Below are 14657 nucleotides of genomic sequence, written 5' to 3'. Positions count from 1 at the left end.
TGTTAATTCTTTTTTTTACTGTTAATTCTAAGAGTCTTTTGGTGAACATTTTCAGATATTATATATAGAAGATCATGTCATCTGCAAATCATGATAGTTTGATCTCTTTTCCTGCACATATCTCTTTTATTCCTATTTCTTTTTCTTGCCTAATTGCTCTTGTTCAAGTTTGGAGTGCTATGTTAAACTGGAGGGGTGATGCAGACACCTGCACCTTGTCCTTAATTTTAGAGGGAAATTTTTCAGGTTTTTCCCCCATTTAATATGATGCTGGCAGGTTTGTCATAAATTGTTCTTATCAGATTGAGATATTTGACCCCATTTTCCCTTTCTGCTTGCTGTTCAGGCTGATTCCTCCATACAAAGCCTAGCCCAACCCCCAGGAGTTTAAGAGGAGTTTAAGACTTTTCTGAATACTGCCACCTATGGCCAGGAGAACTAGGGAGGCTGGACTGCAAGACCCTCTGTCCACTGGGCTGAAGGGGCCTCTGCATCCCAGGGGCCAGCACACCCTTCCACCTCTCCTCCACCTTCTGGTCCCAGACCTTCTGAGTTCCAGGTTGTGGTTTAGTCCATCCTGCTAGCTCTGGTACTCCTGGGAAGGTAAAAGGCATGTCCCCAGTCCTGGCCACAGACCATGAGGCAGACAAGGGCCCAGAATCTGCATTTTGGAAGACTTCAAGTACTTCATAGAACCACTAGTCAGAGGTACTGGAACCTAGGAACCACTAGGCGGGGTACTGGAACCCAGGAACCACTAGGTGGGGTACTGGACCCCAGGCCCATCACCATCCTGATGTTTCTTTGGGGGCTGTGTGAGCAGAGAGCTCAACTGGGGTGAAAGCCTTCTAGCTCCCCTTCCCTGGCCTAGCTGCTCCCTACTAACCTGCTCCTCAACACTTCTCCCCACCAGCCACAATCATACTCCCACCTTAGGGCCTTTAGATTGCAGCTGTTGGTACAGGGAGGTACCAAGTGCACATCAGGACCCAAGGAGACTATCTCACTGGTATTGCAGAGCCTGGCATTTTCCTCAGTCTCTTCTGAATGTTATCTGGGTGGCAACCTTGTCATCTCCTTATGAAAAGTATCTATTGAGCCCCCTCCATCTGACAGTAGCTTTGTGAGAACCAGCCTGGCTCACAGTTATACCCCTCAGGAGCAGGCTGCCCTTAGATGTAGGAGCTGGGCACCCACTGGGTGGATAGCTATGGCCTGACCGCACTCTCTAAGAGTTTCGGGAGCCCATCCTCCCCTGTGAGGGAGGCCATGTGCCTGTACTGCCCAGGCTTCCGCGGGTGAGCATGGCAGCTTGGTGATGAGGCTCCATAGGCATTGAGTGACAGGTATAGTGACATCATGACTTCTGACCTCGGTGGGAAAAATGCCTGGAGCCTTCCAGCCACGCATGGGGATGCCGACAGCACACAGGCGCCACTGGAGCTGGGGTAGATGAGGTGGACCTGCCTCCCAAGGCAGTTCTGAGGCAAGATGCGTAACAGGCGGCATACTCACAAGAGGCTTGGAATCGCACCATGTTTCGTCAAACCTAAGACTCTTGCATTGTCATGATATTATTGTCCTTAAGAGAGAAAAGAAACATGCACTAGGGCTTTCTTTTTATTTATTTATTCGGTACAGGGTCTCGCTACGCAGTTCAGACTTGTGTTATCCTACTCTTGTCTCAGCCTCCTCATCGCTGGGATTATGAATACGCACCACCATGCCCGGTCTCAGTATCCGACACAGCGCGCCTGGCGTTCTGGGGCCGGCATGGTATGCTGCGCTGGAACTCGAACCTGGGTCCTTTGCTTGCCAGGAAGGTGCTTAGACAGCTGAGCTACCTCCTCAGCCCCAGACCAAGGCTTTCTTATGGCTCAGAGTTTTTGTTCATGCTTGCCAGAAGTGCTCTACAAGACTGAATGCTAGACTTTCTTATATTACATTTTGTACATTTGTCAAGAGAGAAAAAACTTGAGCACTATCCCCGCATCAGCATTTGCCTCCTTGATTTCCTTTTATCCAGAGCTATCGAAGCCTGGGATGGGCTGGACCATGCTGCGTGCCCCAGAGAGGGGGTCTCCACTGCTGCCTCCTACCCTGGCTGTTCTCTAGTCTCCTGTTGGTTTTTATCTGCAGGTGCCAGCGATGGTCTCCAGATGCCACCTAGACTCATTGCCCTTCCCCATATGGCCCTTAGAGACTTGAGGCTGGGATGTGGAGGGGTAATTTCCAAGACAGGTGGTGCGGCCCAGGTGCGGCTGCTGAACCGGGCAGCATAAGGTGAAGCAACTTCCAACACGGCAAATGAGCCAAGAGTATCTTAGCTAAATTGATGTGCACCCAGAGTGAGTCCTACGCCTAGAGATCCAGCGCACCCTCCTCCCTGCCTGGCCCTACGGCCTCAGGAGACATTTCTGGGGGAGATCCCAATCGCTGCTGCCCGTGGGGCTCAGGACACTCTGACAAAGCCTGAGAAGCCTTTGCCTCAGTCTCCCTGGCTGCAAACGGGCAGTCAATTGAGAGCCTTCCATTGCCTTCCTGCCATGCAGCCCTGGGGACTGACGTCATGGCTGGCCCTAAACTGCCTGTGCTGTGGGCATACTCACCTGATCTCAGGGAGAGGAAGGGTGGCAGAATGTGTCTGAATGAGAGAGGCAGCTTGCAGGGCCAGGGCCAGCTGTGGGAGAGGCAGGAAGCTAGGAGGTAGGGAGGCAGGGAGGTTGGGACGCTAAGAGGTGGCAAGGCTAAGAGGCTGAGCCAGCAGGGTGGGGGCTTCTCAGTGAATCACTGGCCCCCAGGGATAGCTCAAGTCAGGTGCAGCACCGCCCCAGACGCCAATTAGTGATTCGTCACCCCCTGCTCTGGAAAAATCAGGCTGCCACAGGGAATCCTGCCATCAGCTGGACTCCAACGAGGCCCCTCCCTCCTGTGTTTACACCTACCAGGGAGGTCCCCACATTTGGACCTGCGCCCTGGCCAGCTGACCCTGTCATGGAATCTTTGGAGTTCTTGGAGCTGCGGGCCCCACCCCAGCAGATTCCATCAGATATACTAGGAATGGAGTCCAGGAGGCCCAGGCTCCTTGGTCCTGGGACAGAATTAAAGCTGGAGTTTCCTTCGCACAATGCGGGCTGGAGGCAGTGCACAGTGTGGTGCAACGTACAGTGGGACCCGGCGGATATCATCACCCTTAACTGCAGTGGATCAGTCCTGCTTCCCAGCATCCAGAGGGCTCCTCTAAGGTCTGTCCATGCAGCAGGACTCTGCATGGCGGGAACGGGGCCCAGACCACTGGGCAGCCACCAGGCACCTTCATTTTGTGCAGGTGACCACAAGCCAACCCAGGCAAGCTGCCCAGAGCCTCGGTCTGCCATCTGTCCGGTGTGAGAGAAAGCCTGGCAGTCACCCTGTTTCTGCTGCTGTTCTTTAGGGACTAGATTGAGCTTCTGTGGGCTGAAAGGGGCAGGGACACTGTCCAGGAGGTAGGCCTGGAAGGGTAAGCCTATGTGGTTGGGACTCTGACTATGTGCACATCCTGCCTGGGGCCACTCACAATTGTTTCAGTCTTAGTCACAACTGGTGGCTCTAAGGAAGAAAGGTGTGTCCTGGCCCCAGAGTGTCCCTGCCTTTTCTGTCCTTGCTTTAGGTACCACCTTCAGGGAACAAGGCCCTTGCCCACAAAGGAGACTCCCCATGGGGTTCCTACAAGGCTCAAGGGCAGACACTCTGGGAAGTACCTCAACCACAGTGGGGGCCACTGCCTCATGCGGGTGGGGCTGGCCCTCCCGCCACTCCCTGGGTTGGAGCCCTGGGCGGATCTGTGCCTGTCTCTGCTGCTTGCCACCCTGGGTGGGGCACTTTGATGTCCCCGACCTGCAGGCGGGTGTGCCTTTGAAGCCAGGCGCAGCCCTGTGGCCCCTTATAGCTGACTGAGCTAGCGTCTGTCTACCCTGGAGTCTTCCAGGTCCCCTGGAGCTGTGTCAGCCTGCAGCCCTCAGGGCCAGCCAGCGGCAGAGGCTTGTGGACAAGCATCCTCCCCTCCCTGATCCTCAGAGTTCTCACCTATAGGTGTGTGTGAATGTCCTCCATGCAGGAGAGTGGGGGGCTAGTGGCATCAGTGGTCCATTCCTGACATTTCTGGGGCACTGGTGTGGCTGGTGAAGCCAACCCTGTGAGCTGCCCACGGTCTCACTGACTCCATTGGTACCTGGATCTCAGGTGAGGAATTTCAGGCACAGAGATGTAGGGAAGAGCCTCTGCTAGGGGTGCGTCTGGGCCCAGGACCAGCAGGGCACAGAGAAACCAGAGCTGAGCCCACTGGAAGGACCTGGGTCCTCAAGTGCCAGTAGGTACCCACACCTAGGCCTCCAGCCACCCTGGCTCTCTTGTGCACTTGAGCCCCCTAGTGGGTGCAGGAAGCTGGAACTGGCCCTTATCAGAGCTGCTGCCTGCCACACCGCCTGCGGCTGACAAAGAGATGGGGAGACAGCCATAAACTCCTTTGTTCCCCCGAACAAGAAAGGAAATAAAAACATAAGCTAATAAAACTGAGGCAGAATCAAAGCTGACTTATCTCTTCATTTTGCTATAAAATCACAGAATCAAAAAGGCAGGTGGCCTCTTTATGGTTCAGGGTTAGATATTTCCATGCCAATTTGGCCCTGCAGGAGCCCCTCTGCCCATCCAGCCTCAGAACCCCAGCCTCGGGTGTGGGCCTGGGGGAGGGGGCCCGCACAAGGCAATTCCTTGGGCATGGGCTTGGATGCCCTCCTGGGCTCCAGCACCACCAGGAAGGTGTGAAAAACTCTGCACAAGGGCTGCCCCAGGCAGAGTGAGGCTGACCACATGATTTGGTCACCTCTTCGAGCTGATGGCACCATGACTGTCCTCAGCAGAGGAATAGCATGAGGGCTACATCCTTTTGGCTCTACAAAGGCCTCTTGCCTTTTATTTGTTGGGACCATGGACCCCGCCAGGAGGGTGACCTATGAGGAGGACAGGACTCACGGTGTGAGCACCGTCTCGCTGGGGGAGTGCCTGCATGCTGAGTCTAGAGAGGAGCCATGGGGCTGCCTGGTGCCCCTCTGTCAGGCGGCTCCTCCTTTGTGGCCCAAGACTCCCAGAGGGCACAGCGAGGCAGCTACTCCTGAAGCTAGCGCCTATATCAGAGACCCCTGAACACGTCTGCACGGCTCAGGGAGCTTGCGCACAGGGCATACAGTGCAGACACGTTCCTGGCCCCTTCACCAGAGCATTAGTGGTCACAGACCTCTCATGGTCCTGTACAAACATGTTCCCAAGCTCCCACTCCAAGCTCTGCCCCCATGCCTCATACTTCAGCCGGAAGCAGGACTTCAGGTATGCGGTTGGCCCCTGCACACCTCCTGCACGCCGCCCTTCACCTCTTTGCTACCAGCGCCTCCTCTCCAGGAACCTGAGCCCACTTTTCCAGCAGGGGGCAGGCCTTCCTTTCCAAACTACACACAGGCTGTGATGCTCAGGATAAAGACCTTCACTGAAGGAGGCAGACCTTGTGCCAGAGTTTTGAGTGAGACTCCAGCCCTCACCCTTACATGTCCCAGGCTCCAGAAACTAGATCTCTTGTCCTCCTACCCTGCTGGGCTGGGCATGGGCTTGGGCTGGCTGTGCAGCTCCTGCAAGCACCCACAGCCAGGGAGGTTTGCAGCCACCTTGCTCCCAAGGCTTAGGAATGCTCCCTCTCCATGCCACAGTCTAGCCTCAACCTGTCCTCTGTGCAGGCAACATATTTTTAGAGTGTGGTGGGCACACAAGTCAGAGGATGGTAGGATAGAACTTCACAGAGGTTTTAGCTACCTTGGGAGGTGGCTGGGGAGATAGCTTAGTGGTCTAAGCACCTGACTGGCAAGCACAAGGACCTGGGTTCAATCCTTGGTACTATATGTTGTGCTGGCCCCAGAACCCCAGGAGTGCCATACAGGCCACCAAAACCAGGCATGGTGGCCTACATCTGTAATCTCAATGCTGGGGAGGCTGAGACAGGAGGATCACCATGAGTCCGAGTTGTGTAGTAAGACCCTGTACTTAATTAATAATTAATTGTTTTAAAAACTACCTCAAGGGACAGAGGACAGAGGGCAAGTGAGCCCCTCTGCCATGGAAGAAATTTCCTGGGTTAGGGGTGTCTTAGTTACTTTTCACTCACTGCTGGAACAAAATATCTCACATACAGAATTAAGGAAGAAAAGGTTTATTTGGCTCACAGTTTGTGGAGGTTTCAGGCCATATTCAGCTGGCTCCAGGGCAGAGTGGCACATGGCAGAAGGCAGACATTCATGGTGGCAGAAAACAGCAAAGAGCAAAGGGAGGGGCAGTAGCTGGGGCAGCTAGCCAGCCTCTCTCCCCTCCTTACATTTGTATGCATAATATCTGTGCCAAGGTGGTGTAGCACTCACACCCATAATCCCAGCATTGGATTAAGAATTAACCACAAACTCTAGTAGCCACCCCAAGGCTGCATGAGGCTTTTGGGGAACAACTAGACACAAACCATAACATTCTGCCCCTGGCCTCCCAAAGACTCATGCACATCTCTTTATGCAAAAGGGATTTTCATCCATCACTAAGAGCTGCCAGGGGCTGGGGAGATGGCTCAGTGGAATAAGTGCTTCTCTGGTGAGCGCAAGGGCCTGAGTTCAATCCCCAGTTCCACCAAAAAAAAAAAAAAAAAAAAAAAAGTTGCCAAAGTCAAATGCCAAAGCATTCCTGAAAAGTTCAAATCCCAAGTCTCCTCCATGATCTAAGGCAAACTCTTAGCTATGAGCCCCTGTACAAATGAAAAGTTAAACACTTCCAACATTCAATGGCACAAGTAAAACATTACCATTCCAAAAGGTACAAACAACAGGGGCATACAAAAGCATTGGGGACAAAGCAAGTCCAAAATCCAGCAGGGCAAACATTAAGTCCTGTAGTTCCATGTGGAACATCCAAAGCCATCTGTGGCAAATTGTGAGCTCCATGTGGCTCCACCTCTATGGCATTTCTGCTGGTTGTAGCTCCCACAGTGTCTCTATCGGGCCTGCCTTGCTCCCTTCTTGCAGCTTTCCTCAGACAATCTGTGCTCCTGGCTTTTCCAAGTTTCTGGGGTTTCCACTGAATATTAGGCTTCTCATTGCTCCTTCACACACTGCCCTCCCAGAGGTGCACTGCTTGGCCTCCCAGGCCTTCTAAATCTAGGTGGAAGTCTTCTTCTCCTCCTTCTTCTCCTCCATCTTCTCTTTTCCTCCTCTTCCTTTTCTTCCTTTTCCTCCTCCTCCTTTTTTTCTTCTCCTTCTTCTCCTCCTCCTCCCCCTTCTCCCTTCTCCCCCTTCTCCCCCTTCTCCTTCTTCCCCTCCTCCTGCTCCTCTTCCTCCTCCTCCTCCTCCTTCTTTAATGTATCTGGTTGTTCCAAGGTTTCATTATGCAGCTCAGACTCGTGGTGATCCTCCTGCTTTCAGCCTCCCAAGGACTGGGATTACAGGCATGTGCCACCACACCTGGATTTGGTGGCCAGCTCAGTACACTCAGGGGTGGAGCCAGCGTGGCATGTAGTACTGGGAGTGGAACCGCGGTCCCTGTGCTTGCCTAAGCTTGCCTAAATAGGTGTTTTAGTCTACTGAGCTATCTCATTGGACCTGTGGAGGCCTTCTTAACCTCAGAACACTTGCTTTTTTTTTTTTTTTTTTTTTTTGCAGAACCAGGGATTGAACTCAGGCCCCTTGTGCTTGCCGGGGAAGCACTTATTCCACTGAGCCATCTCCCTGGCCCCAACACTTGCATTTTTGAAAGCACCTAAAACCAATGCCACATGGATGATGCCAAGGTCTGCTGCCAATAGGAGCAGCACCCAGGCTTTCTTCTCTCTTGGCAGTAGGGGTGGAGTGCCTGGATTGCTGAGCAGTGTGAACCTGATTCTGAGGAACAAATTCGCTATGTCAGTGCCATTCTGGAACATGGTGTGGCCACTACTGCCATTCTGAAATGTGGGGCTCTGCAGCTTTCTCCTCAAAGCAAAGTCCCTCATCCTTGCAGTTTTGAGGCTTCAAAGAGCAGAGACCTGCACCTTCCCGTGATACCTTCAGGCCATCCTCTCCATTCTCAGCGATGGAAATGCTCTCAGCTCTAGCTTCGCAGTCCACAGCCTTATTGGCACTTCTTTTCTGGCCAAACTCACATTTCAAATCGCCTGCTGAATTCTTTGCTCTTGATTCTCAACATACATCTGACTAAAAACCCCCAACAATAACCATGTCTCTGCCTCAACATTCAATTTAAAATTTCTTCTGCCAGATTAACCAGTCTGCTGCATTCAATCTCAGTCTCAGGCAAAGCTCTGGACACAAACAAAATTCAGACAAACTTTCTGCCTAGCCACAACACACATCAACTGGAGTCCAACAACCAATGCAGTCTTTCTTCCCAGTAGAAACCTCTCCAGCCTGGTCTTTACAGGAAGGCTTTCTATCAGCCTTCTGGTCTTCTGAGCTTCCAGAATCTTCCATACAGAACAGCTGAAAGTGTTCCAGTGCTTCTTTTTTTTTTTTTTTTTTTTTTTTGCGGAACCAGGGATTGAACTCAGACCCTTGCGCTTGCCAGGGAAGCGCTTATTCCACTGAGCCATCTCCCCCTCCCCAGTGCTTCTTTTGTAGGTGACATCTCCAAACTCTTCCTATAAGCCATTCCCAAAGGCTCTTGAATGACACAGTCAGGTATATAGCCACAGCAACCACCCACTTCTCTGACACCAAATTCTTAGTTACTTTTCACTTATTGCTGGGACAAAATATCCAACATTCAGAATTAAGGAAGGAAAGGTTTATTTAGCTCACAGTTCATGGAGGTTTCAGTCCATACTTGGCTGGCTCCAAGGCAGAGTGGCACATGGCAGAGGGCAGCCATTCACAGTGGCAGAAAACAACAAAGAGCAAAAGGGAGGAGCAGCAGCTGGGGCAGCTAGCTAGCCTCTCTCTCTTCCTTACGGCTACACTCACGCCCATAATCCCAGCATTGGATCAGGAATTAATCACAAACTCTAGTAGCCACCCCATGACTGCATGAGCCTTTGAGGGGTCAACTGGACATAGGGGGTGACCTTTCAAGCAAACCACTCCTAGCATCCTCCAGATGGGGTCCTGAGATTCCCCAATAGGGACTTGCTGTGTACCACTGATCTATCAACCCATCCACCATTCATCCATTTACTCACTCCACCCATTCATTCATCTACCCACCTGTCAACCCATCCATCTGTCCATCCATCCATCCATCCATCCATCCATCCATCCATCCATCCATTCATCCATGCATCTACCCACACACCTACCCATCCATCCATCTATCCATCCATCCATCCATCCATCCATCCATTCATCCATGCATCCACCCACACAGCTATCCATCCATCCATCCATCCATCCATCCATCCATCCATCCATCCATCCATCCATCCTTCTCTTTATACATCTCCCCTTCTTCTTCTCAGTGCCTCCATCAATCAAACTATGAATGTATGTATTTCTTTCCCTAAGCCTCCATCTGCATATGATCTCTTGATACATTTACCTATCTCTTCATCCCTCTAGCCACTCAACCTGACTGCTTTTACTGAGCATGCAGATAAGACTTAAACCACAATGTTTTTCTTACCAGCTCATGGGCCTTTGGGGTTTGAGTGCATGTGTTCAACCTGTAGGTGGTGTACTAGAGAGAAGCAGTCGAAGGCAGTTGAACTCTCACTAATTTAGGAAATATTTCTCACTTTCACAGAGGATTACTTTTTGGCAGTTCCCTTTCGTTTTGCACGTTTGTCGCCCCATCCACTCCTACAAGTACTGCTTGTGCTTGAGGCTGCAAAGAGGCAGGCAGGTGGGAGCACTTGGGATGGCCAGACAGCTGCGTGGGGACGGGGCATAGTGATCGTCTGGAACAGGATACAAGGTGAGCGCAGACTCCTGCGGCCATTCCTGGCTTCAGGGACTTGCACGCTGCTCCCCCTGGGGTGAGGTAAGGAAACCCCTGCTTATGGCGGCAAGTGTGAGGATGCAGTGAGACAGCAGGGGGGTGGGGAAGGACATCCAGGCCATGTGAGGGATTGCAGGGGGCCTTGGTGAGCCAGGATTAGTGTCCTCATCAGAAGACACACCGAGCGAGCGCATGGCAGAGGCCTCATTCAGGGCACAGCCACAGGGGCCTATGACCCTGGAGGAAGCCCCACCAAGGCCACCTGCCGCAGCTTGCTCTCAGACACCTGGCCCAATTTGGGAGACACCTGCCAGTCGCTGCACTGTGGTATTTGTTCTGCATCCCAGGTGAGTGGGACAAGGGGGCAGACAATGTCTTCAGTCCTGGAGACTGCCGCAGGGTTGGGTGGTGCCACCACAGCTCTCCTTCCCTGTCTACTCCCCCCCGCAGCATGCCCCCACCCCACCTGCCCTACCCTCACCTCGCCTTGCTTTGCCTCCACAATGGTCCATGATGCTTAGAGCAGGTGACGTTTTCTCCAGGCAGAGCAACCACCTTGCTTTGTACCCTGTTCCAGGCAGGTGCCAGGGAGGGTGTGGGCTGGGAGTGCAGGGCGAGGAAGACAGCAGCTGCGAGGGGAGCCAGCCTGCCTTGGGGATGGGCATCCTGGGCCTCTCAGGGGAGTACGGGTCCCACTTTGCTCCAGAGGGGATGCTGCTGGGCAGGATCAGGTACCCAGGGACAGCAGGGACTGCGGAGCCACCTTGGGCTCTGGGTCACCCTGGCTGGTTACCCTGGAGTGGTCAGAGGAGTAGACAGTCCACTCAGGCCAGACACTCATGGTGCATTGACCACATGCATCTGAAACTTGGAGCAGTAGGTGCTCCACAAATGCCTGCAAGAATGACCTGGCAGCAAGTCCGTGCCAGTGACACCCACGGGTCCACCCAGCCTGGTGGCCTGGAGGTCCTAGCCAGTGGTTCACTTTAGCATGAGGCCCTAGCAAGCTCTGCATGCCTGTCACAGGCAGGACTGAGCAGAGGAAGATCTCCAATGTGGGGTGCAGGGTCCTCTAAGCATCAGCCTGGCACTATAGGGGACGTGTGTAGAGCGACTGCTATGAGCCAAGGTGTCCTTGACCTGTGGCGGAGAAGGACCTATACACCCTGCAAGGCCTCCCTGCTCTGGGCTCTGCTAAGTGCTCCCATTCCTCCTGTGGTTATGTCGTGGCTCCTGGTGTGACTGGTAAGGAGTGACAGGCTGTGGGCTCTCTGAAGTGTCCCCTCACTGTCTTGGCTGGGAAAGCCCTGGAGGCTGGGCTGTGAGCAACTTTGTGCCAGACATCTTCTACTGCAGTGAAGCAAGGCCACCACCTCTTCCTCAGGGCACTGTGAGGAGAGAGGACAGCACCCTCTGTGCACAGGGTACATTTCAAGAGGGACCTTCCTCTTCCCAGTTGAGGACTCTGGGCACCTCTGGCTTCTGGAGGTGCCCCTTCCACCTTCTGGTTCCCCAAAGTCAGCCCCATGGGCTTGAGACCACCCCAGTAGAAAACTCACAGTCCTCTTCCCAGACATGCAGACCAGGCCCAGCAATTGTGGGCATGAGGGTTCCTGCTGAGCTAGGCTTTGCCCTGGGAGAAAAGAAAAGGAGGGGGACTTGAGTGAGGCTGTGTGAGAGTTGTGAGGGTGTGAGGGGGGTGAGGGGTCTGTGTGCTGGCGACATCTAAGCTGTCCCTGGGCAACCAGAGCCTGGAGCATGGAGCTGAGGAATTGTACCCAGGCACCATCGGTCACTGCATCAGGGTCTGGTCCACTCTTCCTCCCCTGGAGGGGAGGGGAAAGTGTGCAAAGATAGCTGTGGCCTCATGGGAGGTGTGCCCCCAGGGGGGTGTGTGGCCCTGTCTTCTGCTGTGTGGGAGTGTGGGTGCTGCGGTGGGTGCGCCTGCATATGCACTGGCAGCTGTGTGTTTGCAGCTCTACATGTCGTAGCTGAGACACCAGATCCAAGGTTTCTCATGTGCCTCATGTGTGTATGTGCTTGTGAGGGGGACGCTCTGTGTGTGTGTGTGTGTGTGTGTGTGTGTGTGTGTGTGTGTATGTGTGTGCAAGCATCTGGAGCCTCAAGGACCCAGGCTTTCTATGGTTAGCACCTCAGCCCCAGCCCCAAGGCCAGACCTGAGGTGAAACTGCAGAAGAGAGTGGAGACACACACGCACCCTATGAGCCCAGTATACCCAACCTGGGCTTCCTGGGGGTGGAAGTGTCCCGACCCTATCTGGAAGTGCCTGTACCTTGAAATCACAACCTGCCCCAGGCTGGTCCCGGCCTCCTCCATCCCTGTGTCAGTCTCAGGGCCTCCCAAGGCTCTGTTCCTCGGGCAGGGCTGAGTCTCCAGAACAGCTTGTTGGACGCTTTGCGTCCACTGCAACTCTTCTCCTTGACCTTCTCTCCCTTCCCCTTGGGCAGCCAACGTCCACAGACCAGAGAGGGGCCTCCCCCCTGCTGTATGGGGGTTGCTGTGAGCTCCTTTGCAGTTCTGACTTGAAGTTTCCTGCACATCCCTAGAGAACCTCACCTACTGGTCAAGGGAATCAGGGCCTCTAAAGACGGAGTGGGTCTGCCAGCTCTCTACTGGCTCTGGGATGGGAGAAACGGGCCGTGGACATCCAGTTCAGTTCAGCCAATGTCAGTGGGTCCTGGGACCCGGGGAGGCCCTGACGGCCCTCCACAGACAGTCCTGCGTGGTTTGCGCCACCTAGCGGCCCACCAGCTGAATATCTCCCTCCAGCCTCGAAGCCTCTTTTTTGAGCCAGCTGGCTGGGAGCGAGGTTATGCTGCAGTGAACCACAAGGGGGCGCCAGCTCACAGGGACCGCTGGGAAGAAGGCGGGGGTGATCAGGGCTGCAGGGGGGTGGGGGGCACAGGAAGCGCAAGATAGGAAAGCAGAGTAGAGGGCTGCCAGTCAGGACTGCTGGGGCCAAGGCTAGCAGTGGAGGCAGCATGCTCCGCTCCAGGCCTGGGACGTGTGCCGCTGCTCTGGCAACGCAGGATATCCTGTGGGGGCTCCCGGGGCTCCTTCCTTCCCGGGGTCAGGCTGTTAGTTTCACCTTGGAGACAGCGGACCAATGAATCCGAGGCTTTCAGTGGCTCTGTCTGAGACATCCCTGAGGACTCGGAGGGATGCTGCTGCGAGTGCTACCCACTCCCTGCCCTAGAATTAAGAAAGGAAAGGTTGGGGGCCGGGGAGATGGCTCAGTGGAATAAGCGCTTCCCTGGCAAGCGCAAGAGCCTGAGTTCAATCCCCGGTTCCGCCAAGAAAGAAAGAAAGAAAGAAAGAAAGAAAGAAAGAAAGAAAGAAAGAAAGAAAAGGTTTATTTAGCTCAGTCTGTGGAGGTTTCAGTCCATACTGGGCTGGCTCCAAGGCAGAGCGGCACATGGCAGAGGGCAGCCGTTCAGGGTGGTGGACAGCAGCAAAAGCAATGAGAGCAAAAAGGAAGGGGTGCAAGAGAGAAGCCTCTTTCTGTCTCTTATATTGTCCACCGGCCACCCATGGACCACACCCATAATCCCAGCATTGGACCATGAATCAATCACAAACTCTATAGCCCTCTCCATGACTACATGAGGCTTTGGGGGGCATCCGAACACAAACCATGACCCTGCCCTTTCCTGAGCATCCCAAACTGTCCCACTCTGGTCCTTCCCTCCTTCCTCCACCTCTGCCCAAGCTGTGCCCTCAGGCTCTTGCTGGACCCTGAGGACTGGGTGCCATGCAACCTGCACCTAGTCCTTTCAAGGCAGCTGGTGAGCCACCCAGTTGTGCCTTCTTCTGTCTCTGCCTTGCCTGGAGCCCTGCCTGTCCCCAGATGCAGCATCGAGGCCACCTGTCAGAGTGACATAGACCAGGGCTACTGTGGCAGGGAAGCCAAGGAGCAGAGCTGCTCTGCAGAGCCCGCAGGCAAGGTCTAGAAGAGCATTTGGGAGGACATTGTGTGCCCACTACACTGGCCAGGCCAGGGCTGGTGCCCACTAGGCCCTGCAAGGCCTATCGCCCACCCTGCCACCTGCTATATCAACATCAGGACATTTGGCATATAGGTGGAGACCCTGGAGCTCATCAGAGAGTGGCCACTTAAGCCCTAAAGCTGGACCTTTTCTCCCTGCTGACTGCTACCCTTCCAGGGCCATGGACCAGCAAGGAATAAGGCCAGCCCCACCCATGTCTCAGAGCTGCCTGCAGGACTGAGGGCCTGAGCCTGATTCCTGTCACTTCCATTGGACCATGTGCCTACCACAGAGCCCAGATCAGTGCTCGTCCTTCTGTGGATAGGATCTGTAGCCACCATCCCATAGCCACAGCAGGAAGGGCAGGGAGAGCACCTGCCTGCTGTCACCCCCCTCGCAGAATCTTCAGACTCTGGGCTCTGCCTTCTGGGGCTCAGAGCCCCTCCCAAGAAGAAAGCCCTGGTCCCTCTCACTTGGAGATGCAGGGCCACTCAGCCTTGGCTCCTCTAAAGCCTTGCTCCTTCCAGAAAGTCCCTGTCTGGGGCAAGGGAGGGAGGACAGGCCTGCTGTTAGCAGGGGGAACCCCTCACTGCCACAAGTGGGGGCAGCAGCGTCATGGAGAGCAGGCTGCATGGCTCCCCACATGGTCCCCTGCCCACACAAGTG

This window comes from Octodon degus, unplaced genomic scaffold (genome assembly GCF_000260255.1).
Source record: "Octodon degus isolate 3935 unplaced genomic scaffold, OctDeg1.0 scaffold00018, whole genome shotgun sequence".
NCBI lineage: Eukaryota > Metazoa > Chordata > Mammalia > Rodentia > Octodontidae > Octodon > Octodon degus.
The sequence above is the reverse complement of the archived record's forward strand: the minus strand, read 5'-3'. Positions refer to the sequence as shown.